The sequence below is a fragment of the Ctenocephalides felis genome, unplaced genomic scaffold (genome assembly GCF_003426905.1).
Source record: "Ctenocephalides felis isolate EL2017-DRISC unplaced genomic scaffold, ASM342690v1 CF-g0.4_SCAFFOLD_03028, whole genome shotgun sequence".
Lineage (NCBI taxonomy): Eukaryota > Metazoa > Arthropoda > Insecta > Siphonaptera > Pulicidae > Ctenocephalides > Ctenocephalides felis.
Window position 1 is genome coordinate 14,191 of NW_020539182.1, and position 22,951 is coordinate 37,141.

A 22,951-nucleotide genomic window follows, 5' to 3' on the forward strand; every position below is an offset into this window, starting at 1 on the left:
GGAGAATTTACTGGAGTAAATCTTCCGACAAGTATGGAATTATCAGGTATTATTTTGTATTTGGCCGAAGAATCAAAAAACAAATAAAATTTTTCATAGAAAACATTTACTCCAAATGTGTAACGAAATTGATTCAGACGTGGGAAAAAATTGATATTCCAATTATGGAGAACGAAGTATCGCTAGAAAATTGAACCGATTGATTGATAATATAAAAGTACAAATAAAAGCAAGTCTACCCAAGCATCATTTCAGGAGTTTGTAGAATCCACGAAAGAATTATTTTATATTGGAAAATGCAAATGTGATGTTAAAGAAGCGCATTTAGTTATTTTAAAGGAACCGAATGGCCAATTGTTGGGTTACACAAAATTGGAAAATGAAGATTCGAAAGTAAAGTAATCAATTGAACGAGTTTTTCGCCGATAAAGGAATAGCTCTCGATTCTTTGATAGGCATATGTTGCGATGGTGAACCAGCAAATACAGGTGTAAAAAATGGTATTTTACGTCGATTTGAAATTCAGTTAAACAGGCCACTGCATTGATTTGTGTGTCTTCTCCACTTTAACGAACTTCCACTTCGCCATTATTTAACTATTTGGAAAAATCATTGACCACTGGACCACGAACAAAAACTGGAATATTAAGCAAACAAATTGAAACATGCGAAAATATACCGGTGAGTTATAACATATTTACTATTTTTTAATACCCTATGTTCAAATTCAACATAATTTATTTTTTCCTATATACTTCCAGCCGGTAAAAGACTTTGAAACATCCCACTTGAAAATTTGGCTGATATAAGTCCTGCTGAATCGACAACTGACTCAAGTTATTTAATAAAAATAGCTAAAGCAGTTGCTTCTGGAGAAGTATCGACAGACTTAGCTAACATGAAACCAGGGCCAATAGCACATTCCCGTTGAGCAGACGAAGGCTAGTAGGTTACTTCGGTTATATGTAACTACTAAAAGCCATCCAAAAATTTGAAAATTCTGGCAAACTACGTAATGAAAGTATATATTCCAATAAACTTTAACATTAAATATTAAATTCTGTGGTGTATGGTAGTATATTATTTCATAAATTTATTAGCTGGACGCAATATTTAGACTCGAATTTAAGACAAATTGTGAACAATGTTGCTAAAGAAAACGCATACTATGCTCACTCGGAAAATATTTTATTAGCAATGTTGTTTGATAATAAAAAGGAAATACGAGATTCAGCTATAAGAAAAATCTTATATTACCGTAATAATGTGGAAGACCTGACGCAGTTGAGAGATTACAAAACATCCGAAATAAATTTCGAATGCACCGACTATACTAATATGATAGATATGGATGATTATTCAAATATATCCGAACCAGCCTTTACGCTAAATATTCCTCATGAACATCTAGTACAATATCTACAAAGCAATGAGTGTCCATGGAGTGACCCTAAAATTCCGGTCCACATTCAGGGAACTGAGAGACATTTCAATTACTGGCTAATGTATCAAAACGCGTATTAGAGCAAATCGCGAAGGTGTTATGACAGCGACACTACTATCTCGTGAAAAGCATCCTCGACTGGAAAGCAAGCAAGATTTCAGATATTAATTTATTTAAATTGTATTAGCTAAATGTAAGAAATTTTATTTTAAATAAAAATGTAACTTAAAGAAATAAAATGTTGTATTTAAACCATGTCATGTAAATAAATAATAAATAAATATATGCCATTCCTAAAAACCCAAAAACAATATTTTTCTACAAAAGTAGTTTGACCTGTTTCGATGCAAGATTCTAGGTTAGGCTTACTCGCTAATGTCCCCTAAAAGTTTACTTGATGTACCCGTAAGTTACTGATTTCAAAATGCCGGAAGATGTTTTTAACCTGTTTCTATGCATGATTCTAGGTTAGGCTTACTCGCTAATGTCCCCTAAAAGTTTACTTGATGTACCCGTAAGTTACTGATTTCAAAAAGCCGGAAAATGTTTTTAACCTGTTTCGATGCATGATTCTAGGTTAGGCTTACTCGCTAATGTCCCCTAAAAGTTTACTTGATGTACCCGTAAGTTACTGATTTCAAAAGCCGGAAGATGTTTTTAACCTGTTTCGATGCATGATTCTAGGTTAGGCTTACTCGCTAATGTTCCCTAAAAGTTTACCTGATGTAGTCTGATGTACCCGTAAGTTACTGATTTCAAAAGCCGGAAAATGTTTTTAACCTGTTTCGATGCATGATTCTAGGTTAGGCTTACTCACTAATGTCCCCTAAAAGTTTACTTGATGTAATCTGAGGTACCCGTAAGTTACTGATTTCAAAAAGCCGGAAATGTTTTTAACCTGTTTGCGATGCATGATTCTAGGTTAGGCTTACTCGCTAATGTCCCCTAAAAGTTTACTTGATGTAATCTGAGGTATTCGTAAGTTACTGATTTCAAAAAGCCGGAAAATGTTTTTAACCTGTTACGATGCAAGATTCTAGGTTAGGCCTACTCGCTAATGTCCCCTAAAAGTTTACTTGATGTAGTTTGAAATTATATATAAATACTGAATATTTGTTAAAAAGGAAATAAATATACTGAATATTTTATTATAAAAGAATCGAAATATTTATAGGTTGGAGGTTACTAATTATTTAGAGTATATTACAAAATTAAATAAAAATGGCAACTTGCACGTATTTTGCACATTGACAACTTACACGTATAATGCAAATTGACAACTTGCACGCATTCTGCAAATTGACAACTTGCACGTATTTTACACATTGACAACTTGCACGCATTTTGCATTATAGATAACTTATACGTACTTTGCTTATTAGCAACTTGTACGCATTTCCAAGAAATTTAGCAAAAAACATTCTCCCTATTTAGAATTTAATGAATTATATCATATATTTATATTAAAAAATTATGAAAAGTTTCTCTTAAAAACATATATTTCGTAAACTTACAAAATATTTATAACTATTCTCTTGACATTATGGTTATTGAAAGAAATACTGAATATTTCTAGTATTGGAATTTGTCGATAAGTTTTGATTTACGTGCTGACTCACGCACGTTGTACAAAATAGCTAGGTAGATACCGAAGAAGTGTCACATGTACAGCATGTACAGTTTTCGACTGTCAAACCTACTGATTGTGGCATGCTGCAATGCGACGGCTTAAGGCTTATGCTCTAATAGCGTGGGGTGACGTCAAGCCAACATGACGAATCCCCAAGCCAAGGGCTGAGTCTCAACGGATCGCAGCGTGGTAACTGCTCTGCCGAGTACAACACCCCGCCAGGTACCTAAGTCGTTTACAAACGATTCCGAGTCTCTACATCGAACTAGTGACCCATGATCGACCGCTATAGGCAAGACAGATATAACGGACGGATATCGCTCCTGTCCAGTGCCCATTCGGCTAAAAATGGCTCGTGCGATAAACGGCGTGTGCCGAATACCTAATAAATCACATTGTATTGAGCCTTTCGACTCACGAGACTCTTAGAGATATCGTTGCTTACTTTGTCTAGAAAGGATACGGCCTTAGAGGCGTTCAGGCATAATCCCACGGATGGTAGCTTCGCACCACCGGCCGCTCGACCGAGTGCGTGAACCAAATGTCCGAACCTGCGGTTCCTCTCGTACTGAGCAGGATTACTATCGCAACGACGATTCATCAGTAGGGTAAAACTAACCTGTCTCACGACGGTCTAAACCCAGCTCACGTTCCCTATTTGTGGGTGAACAATCCAACGCTTGGCGAATTCTGCTTCGCAATGATAGGAAGAGCCGACATCGAAAGATCAAAAAGCAACGTCGCTATGAACGCTTGGCTGCCACAAGCCAGTTATCCCTGTGGTAACTTTTCTGACACCTCTTGCTGAAAACTCTTCAAGCCAAAAGGATCGATAGGCCATGCTTTCGCAGTCCCTGTGCACACTGAACAACGGGATCAAGCCAGCATTTGCCCTTTTGCTCTACGCGAGGTTTCTGTCCTCGCTGAGCTGGCCTTAGGACACCTGCGTTATTATTTGACAGATGTACCCCCCAGTCAAACTCCCCGCCTAGCAGTTTCCTCGAATCGGATCACGCTAGAGTATTGTTGGCAATCGGCGCAATGGCTCACACCACTCTTATGCGCTTGGCTCTAGAAAACCGTGACAGTCGGAACGCAAGTTTTCGACGCACGCTTTCCTCCCAATCGAGTAAGTAAAGAAACGATGAAAGTAGTGGTATTTCACCGACGATATTACTATCTCCCACTTATGCTACACCTTACATGTCTCCTTACAATGCCAGACTAGAGTCAAGCTCAACAGGGTCTTCTTTCCGCGCTAATTTTTCCAAGCCCGTTTCCCTTGGCAGTGGTTTCGCTAGAAAGTAGATAGGGACATTCATTATTTTTTTCATTATTTTTTCTTATTCCATATAGCTCGAGCTTTACTCATTGCTATGTAGCGTCTACTTAATAATTGTTTATTTCTCAAATTAAATATTATATTTGTGGGTATTGTGCAGGACCTTTGGCCGTCAGTGGGCTGACGTTTCCATCCCTAACCACGTGGAGGTGGTCCTGCCTTTCTAGCTTTAATTTTGATTTAGGTTTTAGCTTTGGTTCTGCACTGCATTTCTGGTTTTAATGGCTTGTGCTGCAAAAGCAACAAGCCCCAGGTAATTGGGTTTGGTTTCCAGGTACACATCGAAGTTTGTGTTCCCTGCTATTTCAAAGAGACTTTGCCTTCTTAATTCATCATATCTGTCGCACATGACCAGCATGTGCGCGCTTGTCTCGCTTTTTCCACAGAAGGGACATTTGTCGTCCTCTGTGGCGCCCCTTGTGTAAAGTGTGTGCCTAAACGGACCGTATCCGGTCAGAATATACACGCACTCCCTACTGGGTTTAAACCACTTGTTCCTTGTAGCGTATGTTATATCGCCAATGAAACCGTAGGTTATCCTACCCGTATTTGCCAATTCCCATCTTTTCTGCCATTCCAGCTTTATTGCTTCATTTATCATTTTAACCTCTAGATTGAGGGTTTCCCTGCTTGGGTTCGCTATTGGTTCTGCCAATTATAATTGTAATTATAATTGTTCTAGCTAATTTTCTCATTTCTTTTTACAAGGTTTATGATGCCTTGTTGTGTAATTTCTAGGTCTAGTGGCATTTTGCCACTTATTGTTTGTAATGCATTTGTTGCGGTTGTACGGCACGCCTTGGTGAGTGTCAGCAGAATTATTCTTTGCGCGGTGTTCAAGTTTCTAAGGTTGTGCGTGTGGGACGACTTGTCGAACCACGCAGCAGCGCCGTATGTTGCTATAGGTATTACCACTGCTTTGTACAAAGGGTCAAGGGTGCCTCTTTTAAGGCCCCATTCCTCCTTTGCAACCCTCCTGATTTTCAGGATGAAGCTGACTAGTTTCTCCCTCAGAAACTTAGTGTGCGCTACAAAGTTTAGCCTGTTATCTATAGTAATTCCCAGGTATCGCACTTCTTTTGCATATTTCAGGCTATTGTTGTCAACTTTAATGATCGGTTGTCTGCCTTCATTAAATTTGCCCTTTATCATCATTGCGACAGTTTTTCCACTGCTGACTCTCACTTTATGCGTCACGCACCAGTCCTCAACGCATTTAAGAGCCATAGTACCAGTTCTCTTCAGATCATTTCTGGAGTTTCCTTTAATTATTAACGCTAAGTCATCTGCGTATGCAACGGGCTCTACAGTTTCTCCTAGCTGAGCTAGGCCGTCTAGAAGAACGTCCATGCAGAAGTTCTATGCAACAGGACCAATTATTGATCCTTGTGGACATCCCTTCTGCATGCTTCCTCCAACCTTCTTTGTGTTGCCTCTTACATAGGCGCTTCGCCTTTTAAAGTAGTCCTTGACTATATTTACCATATGGCTGCTGCAGTTTGCCTGCGTCAGCCTATGTGTGATGGCGGGCCACCACAGGCTATCGAAGGCACCTTCAATATCCACAAATATAGCAAGTACATACTTCATATTCGTTGCCATGCATTTTCTAAACGTTAGCAGTGCGTCCTCTGTGGAGACGCCTGCCTTAAAGCCAAATTGTCGTGCATTGCACATGTTCATTTCTGTATAATTTGTCTTAATATGCTCTACGAGTATTTTCTCGTAGATCTTTCCCATCACTGGCAGAAGGGCAATTGGATGGTATGATTTGGCAAGCCTTCTGTTTTCGCTCCCTTGTTTGGGAATTAGACATAGGTTTGCCTGTTTCCAATCGGTAGGAAAACTGCCATCTTGGAAGCATTTATAAGCATTTAGCCAGTGAAGCCGTCTTCTCCTGGGGCTTTTTTATCTTTCAGTTTTAGTAATGCCCGTTCTACATCAACAGAGTCGATGATTGGTTCGAGGTTCTGGTTTTGATATTGGCGTATATTTTCTCTAATTTTAATATGATCAGCGTTCTCTTGCTTATCGTCTGTAGGCAGGCACTTTTTAAGAAGGACGTTTACAGTTTCTTCCCATGTTTCACTGAAGTTCCCGGAAGGGAGTTCTAGTGAGCATAGAGAAGCCTTCTTGTTTATTTTATCGCATACAATTTTGTATACTATACTCCAGGAATCTTCGTTACCAACGCTTGTCACAAAGTCTCTCCATGAGGTTATTTTACGTTCTCTAATTTCTCTGACATAGTTATTTCTTGCCCTTTTGTATGCCTGCATTTTGATTGGTACGTCATCAAGACATAGTCTCTTGGCCCGCAAGAGACACTTTTTGGTTCTATTAGTTTCCCGCCTTAGACAAGTCAGCTCCTCCGACCACCATGGCATGACCTTGCTTCCGGCTTTCCTTTTGGGCATGGATTTGTCACAGATTGCTTTTAGCTTTCTGTTAAATATCTTAATAGCCCTATTTGGGTCTAACCTCTGCAGAGACTCCAGACTTTGTTGGTCGAATTCCCTCTCCACCAGTTCCCCGAACCTGTCCCACTTAGCCTTTCTTGTGTTATAGCCTGTTTGATTCTTTATTTGCCTTGTGACTGATGCTTCAAGCACTACTTCAAATGTTAAAAGGCTGTGATCACTGGTGGTCGCTATATCACTCACATTCCAGTTGATCACTTTTGAAGACATATTCGGGGTTGTAAGTGTTACGTCTATATTTGTGTCCCCAGCTTCACTTTGGTATGTGTAGTTGTGACCAGGCTCATTCAAAACAACTAGGTTATTAGAGGCGATCCACTCCTCTAGTTCCTTGCCTCTGCTACCCAGAGTTTTCGAAAACCACAGACCAGATTTTGCATTTGCGTCTGTCGTGACTATGATGCGGCGGCCGGCCAGGTTCCTGAGGATTCTGTCCAGCTTTTGCAGGAAGATACTTATGTCGACTGAGAACTGCATGTAGCAGTTTACGAGATACAAGCTTTCTTTACAAGTACATATCTCTACGCACATTATATGATCACATTCCAGCTCTGACCTTTGAAAGATATCATATTCTCCGTCTCTTACTACGATTGCAACCCAAGGATTGGTCGTTTCCGGTTGTAGTACTCTCAGTCCAGCTGAGGTGTACCCTTTTATCATGCCCCTTATTGAGTAAGGTTCTTGAATACAGAGTATGTCAAGTCCTAACTGATGAAAAATAAGTTCTAGGTTGGCTGCTGCGGATTTAGACCTTTGTGCGTTCCCAACCGCTTCCCAACCAAGCCCGGCACGCCCCGATCCTCAGAGCCAATCCTTATCCCGAAGTTACGGATCCAATTTGCCGACTTCCCTTACCTACATTTATCTATCGACTAGAGGCTCTTCACCTTGGAGACCTGCTGCGGATATGGGTACGAACCGGCGCGACACCTACCGTGGCCCTCTTCTAGATTTTCAAGGTCCGAGGGGAAGATACGGACACCGCCGCAACAGCGGTGCTCTTCGCGTTCCAAACCCTATCTCCCTTCTAGAGGATTCCAGGGAACTCAAACGCTCATATAGAAAAGAAAACTCTTCCCGTATTTCCCGACGGCGTCTCCAGGTCATTTTGGGTTACCCCGACGAACTCTCTTGCGAGGGCCCGACTTGTAAACGGTTCCGCTGCCGGGTTCCGGAATAGGAACCGGATTCCCTTTCGCCCGATGGGTGTGAAATTTTATTCAAAATAAAATACACCAACATCAACATAGAATTTCTCCTGGGGCTTAGGATCGACTGACTCGCGTGCAACGGCTGTTCACACGAAACCCTTCTCCACGTTAGTCCTCCAGGGCCTTGCTGGAGTATTTGCTACTACCACCAAGATCTGCACCGATGGCGGCTCCAGGCAGGCTTACGCCCAAACCCTTCTGCGCACACCACCGCGACCCTCCTACTCACCAGGGCGTCAAAACGAACTATTATGAACGTTTCTCATGCCTTGGCGGCCGAGTATAGGCACGACGCTTCAGCACCATCCATTTTCAGGGCTAGTTGCTTCGGCAGGTGAGTTGTTACACACTCCTTAGCGGATTCCAACTTCCATGGCCACCGTCCTGCTGTCTTAAGCAACCAACGCCTTTCATGGTATCCCATTAGCGTCGTTTAGGCGCCTTAACTCGGCGTTTGGTTCATCCCACAGCGCCAGTTCTGCTTACCAAAAATGGCCCACTAGGCACTCTGATCCAAATCTCTTGCTTCACTATTCAAGCAAGCCAGAGATCTCACCCATTTAAAGTTTGAGAATAGGTTGAGGTCGTTTCGGCCCCAAGGCCTCTAATCATTCGCTTTACCGGATGAGACTCGCTCATCGAATGCCAGCTATCCTGAGGGAAACTTTGGAGGGAACCAGCTACTAGATGGTTCGATTAGTCTTTCGCCCCTATACCCAGTTCCGACGATCGATTTGCACGTCAGAATCGCTACGGTCCTCCATCAGGGTTTCCCCTGACTTCGACCTGACCGGGCATAGTTCACCATCTTTCGGGTCCTAGAGTGTACGCTCTGAGTGCGTCTCTTCTCGCAATGAGAGTGAGACGCCTCGGGATTGCAGGCACGCATCCGTAGATGCGGTCCGTCATCCCTCAGTTTACTTAAGCAAACATTTACGTTCATTGCGCCTTTAGGTTTTGTATTTCCCAATGACTCGCGCACATGCTAGACTCCTTGGTCCGTGTTTCAAGACGGGTCCTGAAAGTACCCAAAGCAATAGCATCGCTGACCGGTAATAGAGTCCGTTCGAGAACACGGTAGCTAACAGCTCGAGGCGGCATCGATGCCGGACTAGGTCCGACGGCCAATAACCGTCCGTGCTTGCAACCGGCCGAACGCTTAAAAGCGACCCTATACCATATCATTTATACCGTCTGGCAGTCGGCCGGAGCACGCGGGGTCTGGCGCGAATAAATTCGTGACAGGCTACCGCCGCGGTCGTAGATCGACACCAAACGGGTCGCGACGTCCTACTGAGAGAGAAGTGCATGCCAACGCCGCCTGACACATAAACCGACGGCGTATCGCGGGACGAATCCTGGTCAATCGCACGCCACTAAATGGAAGACAACGATAACATTGAATCTCTCCTTTCGATCTTTCGGGTTTCTCAGGTTTACTCCTGAACGGTTTCAAGTACTCTTGAACTCTCTCTTCAAAGTTCTTTTCAACTTTCCGTCACGGTACTTGTTCGCTATCGGTCTCGTGGTCATATTTAGTCTTAGACTTAGAGCTGCACTCTCAAGCAACTCGACTCTGAGGAGAGATCCTCTCGATACGCGCAACGGTCGCTACGGGCCTGGCACCCTCTATGAGTAAATGGCCCCATTCAAGATGGACTTGAACTCGCCGCAACGCACCGAGATAATCGGATCCTCCCTAACACTACATTTCCCAGCGTCCGTTTCCGGCCGCGGGATTTAGTGCTGGGCTCTTCCCTGTTCGCTCGCCGCTACTAAGGGAATCCTAGTTAGTTTCTTTTCCACCGCTTAGTAATATGCTTAAATTCAGCGGGTAATCTCATCTGCTCTGAGGTCGTATTATGATTATGATGTGCTTGCAAACATTAGTAAGCAAGCGCACACAAAATCGACGAGAAACCTTTGAATCGTCCAAATTTGCCGGAACGAAACCGCATTTCGAAGAGTTTGGGTTTCCGGTTATTGGGAGGGTCGCAAGAATATAAAATCTCTAGGACACACAACCCGCCGTAATCCCACAGAACGTCAACGAACGGAAATGTCCGATGTTGCAAAGTGGACTGGCTCACACGTTGAGTGAATTATTTAAGAGCACGCATATACGCGAAACTCCATCATTCGCCGGCAAGCCGTTTAAAGCAAGCGGCAGTCTGGTAATGTTATACGACTCTCAGCCAGAGGTGGTCCGGGAACAGTATCCGAGGACCGCAATGTGCGTTCGAAATGTCAATGTTCATGTATCCTGCAGTTCACATGCCGACGCGCAATTAGCTGCGTTCTTCATCGACCCACGAGCCAAGTGATCCACCGTTCAGGGTGATTTTATATATATTTATACATGTTCTGATCGTGATTCCCTCGAAATCGTTTAAGATAACTCGGGCGATTCTGAAGCTAGTATGATTATTATAGTTACAATTAGTACACCGTAAAGCTTTCGCGTTTCGGTCCGAGATACAAAATCTCGTTTCAAAATTGAAATATGAATATTTCACTGTGTGTGAGATTACTGATTATTTCACTGTGTGTGCGAGCAGATATACATGGCAGTGCTCTCACACAATGCATAAGAGCGCTAAGCGGTTGTAAACCGCGTCACGCTGCTTTTGCACACTGCGCAATATTTTGCGACTAGCTCCGGTCAAACGTTAATGAAACGAATGATCATTGCCAGAGGCTTTTGCCCACAGTATATTATACTATAGGAGCGCACTTGATTACAGCAATAATTTGTCGAGTAATCACAAGATTTCATATTTGTGGTCAGCAGACCTAAATAATTTAAACTCGCACCGATCGAACGTTCATAAATGAATGATCCTCGGTGCGAGAAGCTTCGTCAGTTCTGCTCCACCACCCATCTATTTGACTTTAGTCCATTTGTAAAATCCTATATCGTAAAATATATAGATTTTATATTTGCGGTCCGCAGACCCAAATAATTTTAACTCGCTCCGATCAAACGTTCATAAAACGAAAGACCATCGCTGCGAGAAGAGTTGCTAGTTCTGCTACATTCACATATATTTGACCGTAGTCAATTTGTAAAATCTTATATTATTAAAATATATAGATTTTATATTTGCGGTCCGCAGACCCAAATAATTTCAACTCGCTCCGATCAAACGTTCATAAAACGAAAGACCATCGCTGCGAGAAGTTTTGCTAGTTCTGCTACATTCACATATATTTGACCGTAGTCAATTTGTAAAATCTTATATTATTAAAATATATAGATTTCATATTTGCGGTCCGCAGACCCAAATAATTTCAACTCTCTCTGATCGAACGTTTAAAAACGAATGATCCTTCCACCGCAAACCAGCATCCAGTTATCTATAGCCGCAAACCAGCATCCGAATATATACGGGGTATATAATTCTAGATATGGCTCACAACATTATTATAAGTTACGCTAATATATCATTGACAGACTAAAAGTATCGAATATGATGTAAAAACTACACCGGGGAATGATATCCGTACCCGCCTGAACAACATAGCGTACTTTAGCCTGAGCTTGCTCGCATCGCACTCGACACGACCTATCCCCCTATATAAGGCGCGCGGCCACAGCGTAGGTATTCGACTGAGTCCCAAGCGATGTGATTTTGACCTGCGGCGAGGGCCTGCTCGCGCTTACGGTGTGAATCGTCAAGACAAAAGTCTGGGAAAATTTCGAACTGTGAACCCTTATGATAGAAATTTTTTTTTCGAAAATTTTGTTAGATGTTCAAACAGTTTTATATATATGGATAATATGAATTATAATTAATTATTGAGTTTTTAGGTGTTTTTTTTTGTTTTTTTTTAAAGTTTTGTATAAAAATATCTATTTATTGATTTTTATAGATCTCAATGAATATAATACGAATTTATATATAGTTATATTATTTTTTTTAATTATTTGTTTAATTTTTCTAATTTTACAATAAATGTTCACACCAGTTTTCCTCGATTTTCTCTTAAACGGTAAAAGATACAAAAAAACTTTGTTCGTACGAAAGATGCAGAATAAAATTACGAATAAAATGGTATATAAATGGTTAGGTGTGTTCATATAATTTTCTCTAGATTTTCCGATTTTTCCGAATTTTCACGACGGCAACTCGCCTGTAGGCCACACCGTGCAAAATTCAAAGTTGTGATATATGGAAAAAGAACTAAGAATTTTGAGACCTTTCTAATGATGTATAATACTTTATATGTTTTCTTTAGAGAAATATCGAATCGTGAGGAGTGTTGCTTCAACCTAGCCGCACTTTGCATTTTGACAAGTTAACAACTACACAGATTGCTCTATACTATCTAAACCGTAAAAGATACAAAAAAACTTTGTTCGTACGAAAGATGCAGAATAAAATTACGAATAAAATGGTATATAAATGGTTAGGTGTGTTCATATAATTTTCTCTAGATTTTCCGATTTTTTCGAATTTTCACGACGGCAACTCGCCTGTAGGCCACACCGTTGGGAATTCGAAGTTGCGATATATGGAAAAAAACTAAGAATTTTGAGACCTTTCTAACGATGTATAATACTTCATATGTTTTCTTTACAGAAATATCGAATCGTGAGGAGTGTTGCTCCAACCTAGCCGCACTTTGCATTTTGACATGTTAACATCTACACATATTGCTTTATAACATCAAAACCGTAAAAGATACGAAAAAACGAAAGATGCAGAATAAAATTACGAATAAAATGATGTATAACTCGATATATGTCATAATATATTTTTCATGAGATTTTTCAATTTTTACTTTAAATTAAAAAATGTTTGAAATTTTTCGCTGACTTTAAATTCATTTGCGGGTTATGCTTTTTTTTACAATATTGTTTCAAATGATGTAAAAAGTTAAATTAGCGAGGTGCCTCAATATGCAAAAAATTGGCCCACCCTAATATATATATATATATATATATATATATATATGTATGTTTGTGTATATATGTATATGTGTATATATATATATATATATATATATATATATATATATGTGTGTACAGTAGCGGCGCGAGGCGCCGGCGGTGTCGGCGGCCGCCGACGGCCTCGCGCCTCAGGGGGCCTCTCGCAAGGGCCTCGCAAAATTTTTAATTTTTTCAAAATTAATTTTTCAATATTATTCAGTTTTTTTCCGTATTTCTGCGCAAGCAAAGAAAGTGATTAGTGCCTTACTGGCAAAATCAATATTTCCTGTCAACACCATTGATTATTAAATCTAAACAACAGCACGCGAGACGATGGGTCCTCGATTTGTTTACATTTTCGTATTTCTTAGGAGAGCATAATGTAAACAATCTTTCCTTCAATTTAATCAACACTTTCATATTATATCGTATAGACAAAATTTCTTTTTATTGCGTTGTGTAAAGTCATCGAGTTAGTATCTTGAAGTTTTAGTGAAAAAAGTGTTTTAAATTGTGATTTGGATCATATTTTGAAGTTTATATGGTAAGTCATTTACAACTTCTATAATTACTTTAAACATAATGATTTTATCGTCATCAATATGTATAAATACTTATATTATTTCGCTAATATTATGTATTTTTCAACATAAATCGAAATAAACTCGGTGTAAGTGGCAATTGCAAAAGCATCCCAACATATATAAATAATCGGCTTAATAAAAAGGAAATCAGATTTAGCAAAGTGAGACGTTGATATTTCGAAATTCTGAATCGATCGAAAAACTTTAAGCAGTTTTTATAATTAACTTTTTTAGGTCTATCATATGTCAATATGTTTGTTAAAACTATATCATTATACAAGGTTTTATCAAAATTATCAATATATTTATTCACCACTTAATTGCGATCAAAAGACTAAGAGTTTTCATATTGAGTTCACAAACGATTCATAAACTTTGGAAATCGTGGAGCCGTTGCTTGGAAAACGTTAGCTAAAAGTTTAATTTTTGTATCACGTACAAACACGTTGGATTCTGAATCGTTTGAAATTGGAAGAAGTATGAATGTTTGTGTGAGCATGCGAGCAAAACTTTACCTTTTGTTGGTGTTATCACAATTTGATGAAATTTTGTAAGAACTTGCGTTGATTAATTTTGCAAGACAATTGGCTGAGCCCTTTCTCAATTTATCAAAAAAAATTCAAAATTTTTTGTGCACGTTTTGTATAAAAATCCTGAAGATATCAGCCGGGACATTTTTTCGTAATCAATTATGATTTTTTTTTTGAAGAAACTTTTATACATGGGCCTACGACAAGTGATTTATCTATAAAAATACATTGAAATTTAGAATAATTTAGCTTTCAGATCATGTCTATATATATATATATATATATATATATATATATATATATATATGTAGATGTAGCGACCTGTCAACACACGTCGCATTTCAACTTGACAGATGTACATTATTTGGAGCTCATCATAGTGTCAGCTCAAAACAAAAAGTTCAAGTGTTAGATCGGATCTCGTTTTTGTTTCTCCCTTGTCGAATTTGCAAAAATTATAATTCTTAACTTTTTTCCTTTTTCATTATAAATACTTTTTTTTTATTTTCATTTTATATAACAATCAGAGTTATTTACATACCCTATGAGTTATATGGCTAAATTACACATAATAATAATAATAATAATAATCACAAAAATAAATGAAAAAAAAAATAACAATAATAATAATAAATAAATAAATAAAAATAGATAAAAAATAGAAAAAAAAATAAAGAAAGTAAAAAGAAACAAAAGAAAAAAAAATTGTAGTAATTGCTCCAATAAGCAATTGACTATGGAAAACAATTTTTTTACATTAGGTCTATAGGCTGTTTCTTGCGTAGTCTTCTTATAGGTGGATTATCAAGCAGATGAGCCAAAGTTGCATTAGGATGTTCAAGAATTTTAGCATGATGTCCAGTACTGATATTCTTGATGACATCCACTACGAAAGGGATGTTGAGGTCATCGTGTATGATTTTGTTGCTGACAAACCACGGGGCATCAGTAATCGTCCGTAGTGTTTTAGATTGCAAACGTTGAACAAGTCCCACATTTGATTTACTACAACATCCCCACAGTTGGATTCCATACGTCCATACAGGTTTAATTATGGTCTTATAAATTAGAAGCTTATTATCTAATGATAATTTTGATCTACGACCAATAAGCCAATTTAATTTTGAGAGTGTAAGTTTAATTTGTTTTATTTTGGCTACGATGTGCGGCTTCCAGGTTAATCTGCGATCCATGTGAATACCCAAGTACTTGACTGTGTCTTTGGTTGGTATTTGTCTTTCATTTATGTACACAGCTTGACAAGTTGACTTATTAAGTGTGAAAGTAATATGAGTTGACTTCGTATCATTAATTTTGATGCGCCATTTTTTTGTCCAGGTTTCTATTTCATTGAGATGATTTTGTAGGATATTGGAAGCAAGAGTAGGATTTTCATTGCTAGCCAAAATCGCAATATCATCAGCAAAAGTAGCAGTGGTAGAGCTCGCCATGGTTGGAAAATCACTAGTATATGTAAGGTACAGAAAAGGGCCCAAAACGCTTCCTTGCGGAACACCTGATATAATGGGAAAAAGTGATGATGATTCACAATTATTTCTAACTTTATACCATCTGTTAGTTAAGTACGATTCTAAAATTTTGTGAAAGCAAGGCGGCAGCAACCATTTAATTTTTGCTAAAAGTCCTTCATGCCATACTTTATCAAAGGCCTGGCTTACATCGAGAAACACTGCTGAGCAGTATTGTTTGGATTCGAAAGTTTTATGAATTAAATTCACGATTTTGTGGCACTGTTGGATAGTAGAGTGCTGCTTGCGAAATCCAAATTGATGATCAGGTAGTATGTTAGATTCGGTTACTATATCTTCAAGCAGTAGTTTTTCAAAAACCTTTGACAGAATGGGTAGAAGGCTAATTGGTCTGTAGGACGTAACCATACTTGAATCTTTTCCATTTTTGGGTATCATTTTGATAACGGATATTTTAAAAGACTTAGGCCAGTACTCCAATCTCAGCATTGAATTAAATATGTATGTTACGAAGATATACGCTTTAATTGGTAATTCTTTTAACATTTTGGATGAAATATTATCAATCCCAGAAGATTTTCTACTATCCAGTTTAGCAATTACTGAAACAATCTTCTTCAGAGAGTAAAATCTTTTCTTGAAGTTGACAGAAGTGTGTGGTGTGCGAGGCTGTTGGTGCAAGTTATATGTATTAGATTCAGCTGCATGCGGTTGAAAAACTGAACTAAGATACTCAGCAAAAAGTTCTGCTTTTTCCTTGTCATCTCTAGCCCAGCAACCGGCTGTATCATTTCGTATAGGTGGATTTCTGATGCACGGCTTATTTCTAGACTTAATGGGACGCCAAATAGAATTGTCAAAGCGATTGAGGTTAGACACGTAGTTGGCGAAAGTAGTATCATTTAATTCTTTAAGCCTAGTTTTGAGCTTATTGTTCAGATTATTAAAAATATTTCTGTCTTGGGGTGTGTGGCTGTTTTGCCATTTTCGCCTGGCTTTCCTTTTATTGGCTATTAACCTTTTAATCTCCAATGATATACCTGAATGAGACGATTTTGCAATATCAGGTGTTGCAAAACTACATGATTCAAGAATAACTTTAATAAGTAATTCGATTGAAGTTTCAATTTCTGTCTCAGTCTTCAACCTTGTTTGAAGATTTATATTGTTTTCAACTCTAGTACGAAATATTTCCCAGTTTGTCTTGTTGTTGCAAAATCTTGGGTTGCGAGAAAAATTCAAATACGTTGAACTGATACTGGCTATTATTGGCGAATGGTCGGAAGAAAGATCATAACTAGAATATACTTCTGCGTAAGATGGGTTTATAACATTAGTTATAAAAAAATCCAATAAATCAGGCTGCTTTCTGGGATCGCTGGGCCAATACGTTGGAGAACCAGTGGACAAGCCCAAATAATTGTGTTGCTGAATAACATTAAACATTTGTCTTCCTTTGGGATTTATTAGCCTAGATCCCCAATGAGTATGTTTGCTATTAAAATCCCCCCCTACTAAGAATTTGGATCCTAAGGACTCGAAAAATTCATAAAATTGATCACTGGTTATTGAATGACGTGGAGGACAATAGACAGCAGAGATGGTAAGGTCGTATGATAGAAGTTTTACGGTTACTGAAGTTGCTTGTAAACATTTCTTGGAGTATTTTTCTAACTCGTAGTGCACAATGTTTGATTTTATTATAATTGCTGTACCTCCATGTGCAGTACCATCTGGATATGGAGTATGGTAGAGGTTATAGTGAGGAATATATTGATTTGAATATTGAGTGAAATGGGTTTCACTCACTAAAAGGATATCAATTTTATTTTCTATTAAAAAAAGATTCATCTCGTTCTTATGTTGGGTTAAACCGTTTGAGTTCCATAAGCATATTCTAATGAATTTAGCCATTATTTATATTTATTGATGATGGTTGATAGCATATTTAATACTATCGAGTTTTGTTGCATTAGTTGATTGAACATAGCTTTAAATTCATTTAAAAATTGAACTGAAGTAGATTCTTGAGAAACAGGTGAGTTGTTTAAATTCGATTGTTGACCTTTCATAGCCTGGGCATATGACAAATGATTAGTGGTGGCGATTCTGTAGGTTTTATTGTTAGCAGAATTCATATTTCTATTATGCGATTGGTGATTATTATTTACTGGAGAAGTATTGTTTGCAGAATTTTTGACTTTACTCACTTTTTGATAGTATGGGCATCCTTTATAATTTGCAGGATGTGGGCCAAAGCAGTTGGCACAAACTGCTGCAGTCTCAGCTGGCTTAGTGCATTTAGATGTTATGTGGTTATCTCCACATTTGACACAGACATAAACCCGGTTACAATATGCTTTTGTATGCCCGTACAATTGACATCTACTGCATTGTACGATGGTTGACCTTTGGGGTGACTCAAAATGTATTATTTGATTTAATATTTTTGTTAAATTAAAAATTGTGGAGTTATAAGTGTTTGGTTCCAAGTCGATATAAAACATATTGAGCGGAGTTTTTGTTCTGAAATGCAAAACATTAGTAATATTACGTACTTTATGTCTTTGCTTTTCAATTTCACGTTTAATGTCTTCTTTGTCGGTAGAAAAATGTATGTACTTCAATACTACTTTGTATGATCTTTCAGATTTAATCTGATAAGTATGAAACACAATCTTTCTGTTCCGCAAAAAAGCTACGAATGTTCTATAGTCTTCCGCCGAAGACACATTAATTTTAATTATGTTATTAGCCAGAATTTTTGTTGAGTATTTATTTTTATCAATAACGTTGTTAAAAACATCAACCATTTCTCTAAAATTATTCACTCCATAAATAAATACGGGCGGTGGTAGCAATGCTTTATTAATAATGGAAGGCTGAGAGCTGGAGTTAGAGGCTTCATTTTGTAGTGCGCTGAATCTATTGTTTAATTTTAATGAATTCTCACTTACATTTATCGCACGTTTTCGTTTTACACCTGTCACAACTTGCCAGGGATTTAAATTTGAATCCGAATCCATTGAAGAATCCATCGAAGAGGTCGAAGGTGCTGACTGAATATTATTTGTTTGGGATATCTGTGGTTGGTTTGGTAACTGAAGCGCTGCGTATTCCGCATTTGTCATCGAAGGTGCTGACTGAATATTATTTATTTGGGATATCTGTGGTTGATTTTGTAATTGAAGCGCCGCGTATTCCGCATTTGTCATCGAAGGTGCTGACTGCATATTATTTGTTTGGGATATCTGTGGTTGATTTTGTAATTGAAGCGCTGCGTATTCCGCATTTGTCATCGAAGGTGCTGACTGAATATTATTTATTTGAGATATCTGTGGTTGATTATGTTGTAGGTGATGCACTGCGTATTCCGCATTTGTCATCGAATCGTCATTTAATATATTGTTCGACTCGACAGCACGGATGTTTGACAAATTTTCTATATTAAGCCCCTAAGGGGCACAGTTAGGTTTATCCAAGTTTGAACTATTAGAAAAAAAAACTGTTCACGATATAATTATAAAAAAAATAAATTAAACACTAAATTTGAAAAAAATGTACTAGAACAATTATTAAACCATGATGAAATAATCGTCTATCACTTGAATATAAATGAATCACTATGCGTCACTATTACGCAATACACTGCAATGCAGATAAGGTGTTTACTCGACGAGCGTTGTCGATGAACCTCATTATAAATACTGAAATAATATCTACGTTTTGTAAATGATAAATATAATCACACATAGTGTTGTTACTATTGTCATAATAAACAATATACGTAATATAAAGAACACGAGTTTCTTTATATATATATATATATATATATATATAAATATATATATATATATTTCTCAGAATTGCATTTCTGAGAAATAAAGATTTAAGTCTTTTTAAGATACAAAATTATTTCAGTGCATGAAATTATGAAAACAAAGTATGTATGTAAACTCATGATGGATGGACGGCATAGACATTAACACTACATGGACTGCTAGTCCTCATATGTTTTCCGTTGCAAAAAGTGCTCAAACATAGACGGGTATGTGACGTCACATGTCTGAGTGATCATTACCGAACAAAATTATCAGCCATCACAATTGCCATTATATTATTAATATAAAATATGACATATGATATTTAATCAATCGGGAGAGTCCGCGATTGTCGTAGCCAATGATCGCGGAAGACCAAGAAATTCTAATTATGAAACAATTCTACGTGAGGTGCAAAAATATAAACAGTATTTATTTTTCGATAAAATTATATCCAAAAATGATAAACTGCGGGATAAAATATCAAACGAAGTTAATGTAAATAAAAACACAATTCATTCATATATAAAAAATAATAAGAATTTATTTCGGGAAATGCATCCAGGGCATAATACACTTAAAATTAAATCGCAATTTGCAAGAGATTCTGATAGCGAAGAATCGAATTTGAGTGAAGTGTCGAATGATAGTGGATCTGATAGTAAAACTATACAAATAAAAATTAGTGCAAATGATTTAGTTTGATTTATTAGTAATAAGAAAAGAATCAAAACTTTCTTTAACTAGTGATATGAAAATATTAGTCGTTCTTTTAATTTCGAAAACATAGCGTCAATACTTTTGTAGAAAACATTGTATTTGAAGGTTTTTTTTTGTAAATGTGGATCGAGAATTAAGGGAGAGCTCGTAGATATCAAAAAATTTGGAATCAAAATGTTTTGTAACCTAGCATTTGGTGATAAAATTCATTGTGATACTCGACAATTAAAAGGTTCTGAACGTGAACAAATAGGAAACGAACTTTATATTAACAATAAAAGCTACAGAATCCTTGAAATTGAGAAACCTAATAAGATAATACAAAATGATGGTATGAAATTTCCAAACTTGTATTCAAGTCATGTAATGAAACAAGCGAAATACAAGTCCAGAAGGAAATTGCATGCATTCAAAGATCCCATTAGATCCCTAAAATATATGCAACTTAGCAAATATAAAAACTCAATACTTAATATTGGATTAAATCAATTTTTTTTGTTCATGGCTTTACGAATTTATATAAAAATTATAACAAAAAAAAACAACCTTTGTTTAATAATCGATGCAACCGGGGGAGTTGTAGAGAAAATAAACAGTTTCGATGGACAACTGACTAAAAATATTTTTTTATATCAATGTGTAGTTATCACCGATAGTGGAACATTTCCAGTGGCTCAAATGTTATCAGAAGCGCATCATATGGTAGCCATACCGACACGCCTAAAGAAATTTGTGCGATCTGGAGTTTTTATTCCGAAGGAAATTGTCTGTGATCAGTCGCAAGCACTTTTGGCAACTTGCGTGAGGGTATTCACCAATTACAATACATTTGTAGAATATGCCGACACATGTCGATTTGCTACAAATTTACGATTCTTTCAATTATATTGATTACATGCAGAAGCGAAACCGAAGGCTTTAATAAAAATGGTTCCAAAACACATTGTGAAATGGCAAAAAAAAGTTATTCAAACTGTGTCGCAGGAAAAAATTGAATTAGATAATAATACAATGATTTCAATACAGAGGGAAGATATGATTGATGAAGGTACTCATTTTTAAAATAACTTATTATGTATATATATATATATATATATATATATATATATATATATATATATATATATATATACATCGATACTCGACTGGCAGTCGAGTCTGGATGCTCGGTATGGGCGTGTTTCTCGCTTCACAATTATGTATTTCATAACTTTTAGTCAAATTAGTTTTCAAATCTTTTAGTTATTGATAGTTTTTTCTAAAAAAATGTTTTTCTCTAATATGTTATTAAGTTTAATTTTTTAAAATAAATTTTTGTTGAGTGTTTTTGTCCTGTGTTGCTGAATGATGACACGCATCTTGTGTCGAAACGTATAAATAAAAGTTTTTATACTTTATACCTTTTTTATTTCGACGAATGGGCTGCTAGTTACTTTGAAATATGTTTCAACGTCGAAAAAACTATCAAGATATATATATACAGTACAGGCCAAAAGTTTCCGGACACATGAAAAAAATCTCATTTTCTGAGTTTGTAGCTATATTTTATATATAAAAATGGATCGCAAAATGTGTTGGTAAGCGCATAACTCAACAACGCCTGGACCAATTTGGCCAATTCTTTTTTTTAAATGTTCGTTGATGTCCAAGGATGGTTCTTACGGCGAGAAAAAATCGGATTTTTTGTAACTTTGTTAAGGTGAATCTTACATACAAAATGCTTTAAAATGGTTGAACCATTTTAAAATAAAACTGAACCTAAACTAAAATATCTGACAATTTTGTGTGCTTATGTCCATTGATCATTTTTACCACCAATTGGCATTCCCTTCACAAGTAAGTTATAGTAATTCGAAAAACAAAACGTAAGTGAAATCTTATATATAAAAATAAATCGCAAAATGTGTTGGTAAGCGCATAACTCAACAACGCCTGGACCAATTTGGCCAATTCTTTTTTTAAAATGTTCGTTGATGTCCAAGGATGGTTCTTACGGCGAGAAAAAATCGAATAATTGCCGGGAAAACCCTAAAAACAGCCCTTTTCTTTTTTATTCGAGTAGGCAACGAAATTTGTAGAAAAAACAATGATCTATGTCATGAATTTTGTGTAGTTTTTGATAATCTAATTTTTAATATATTTATATAAACATAGAAATATCTTTCTATTAATTAACGAGTTATATTGGCAGCCAAAAACATTGATGTAAATGAATTAAATTTCAAAATTCAAGAACAAATTACAGGCGAATTAGTTGATTCGGCAACTAACCAAGACGATCCACCGGAGTTTTTAAACTCGCTGGATTTGCTAGGATTGTCACCTCACAATCTTCAATTAAAGGTTGGATCGGCAATTATAATGTTGCGAAATATCGACCAACTGCGCATTTGCAACGGCACAAATTTAATTATTTAATTATTTTTAATTCACACCGAATTATTACCAGGGTGACGGTTCTGTTCAGGATAATTTTTTGCAAAGAATAGAAAAAAGTAGGAACAAAACACCGCCACATTACAATTTTTTTTGACAGGACGAAGTCTGTCGGGTCGGCTAGTTTTTCATATAAAAATAATTTTATTCAAGTTGGTTTTGTACATTCTACGTAGTATTAATATTTAGTGACTGATTTGTAATTAATTTGTGAGAAATGATAGACTAATTAGCAATGAAAATGTTAAAATGTCACTGCAGTCCATTTTCTTGAATATGACCACCCTTTGCTTTGATCACTGCAGCGCATATTTTTGGTAATCTTTC

The 22,951-nt window shown here is 37.1% G+C and overlaps 1 non-coding gene and 1 pseudogene across 1 annotated transcript; both read right to left on the reverse strand.

The window, feature by feature from the left end:
* Window positions 1-3,218: 3,218 nt before the first annotated feature.
* LOC113381721 lies at window positions 3,219-9,968 on the reverse strand (annotated as a pseudogene).
* A 327-nt stretch (window positions 9,969-10,295) lies between these two features.
* On the reverse strand, window positions 10,296-10,450 carry LOC113381720. The gene has a single exon (XR_003367576.1). It is a non-coding gene; the product is annotated as a 5.8S ribosomal RNA (ribosomal RNA).
* Window positions 10,451-22,951: the final 12,501 nt, after the last annotated feature.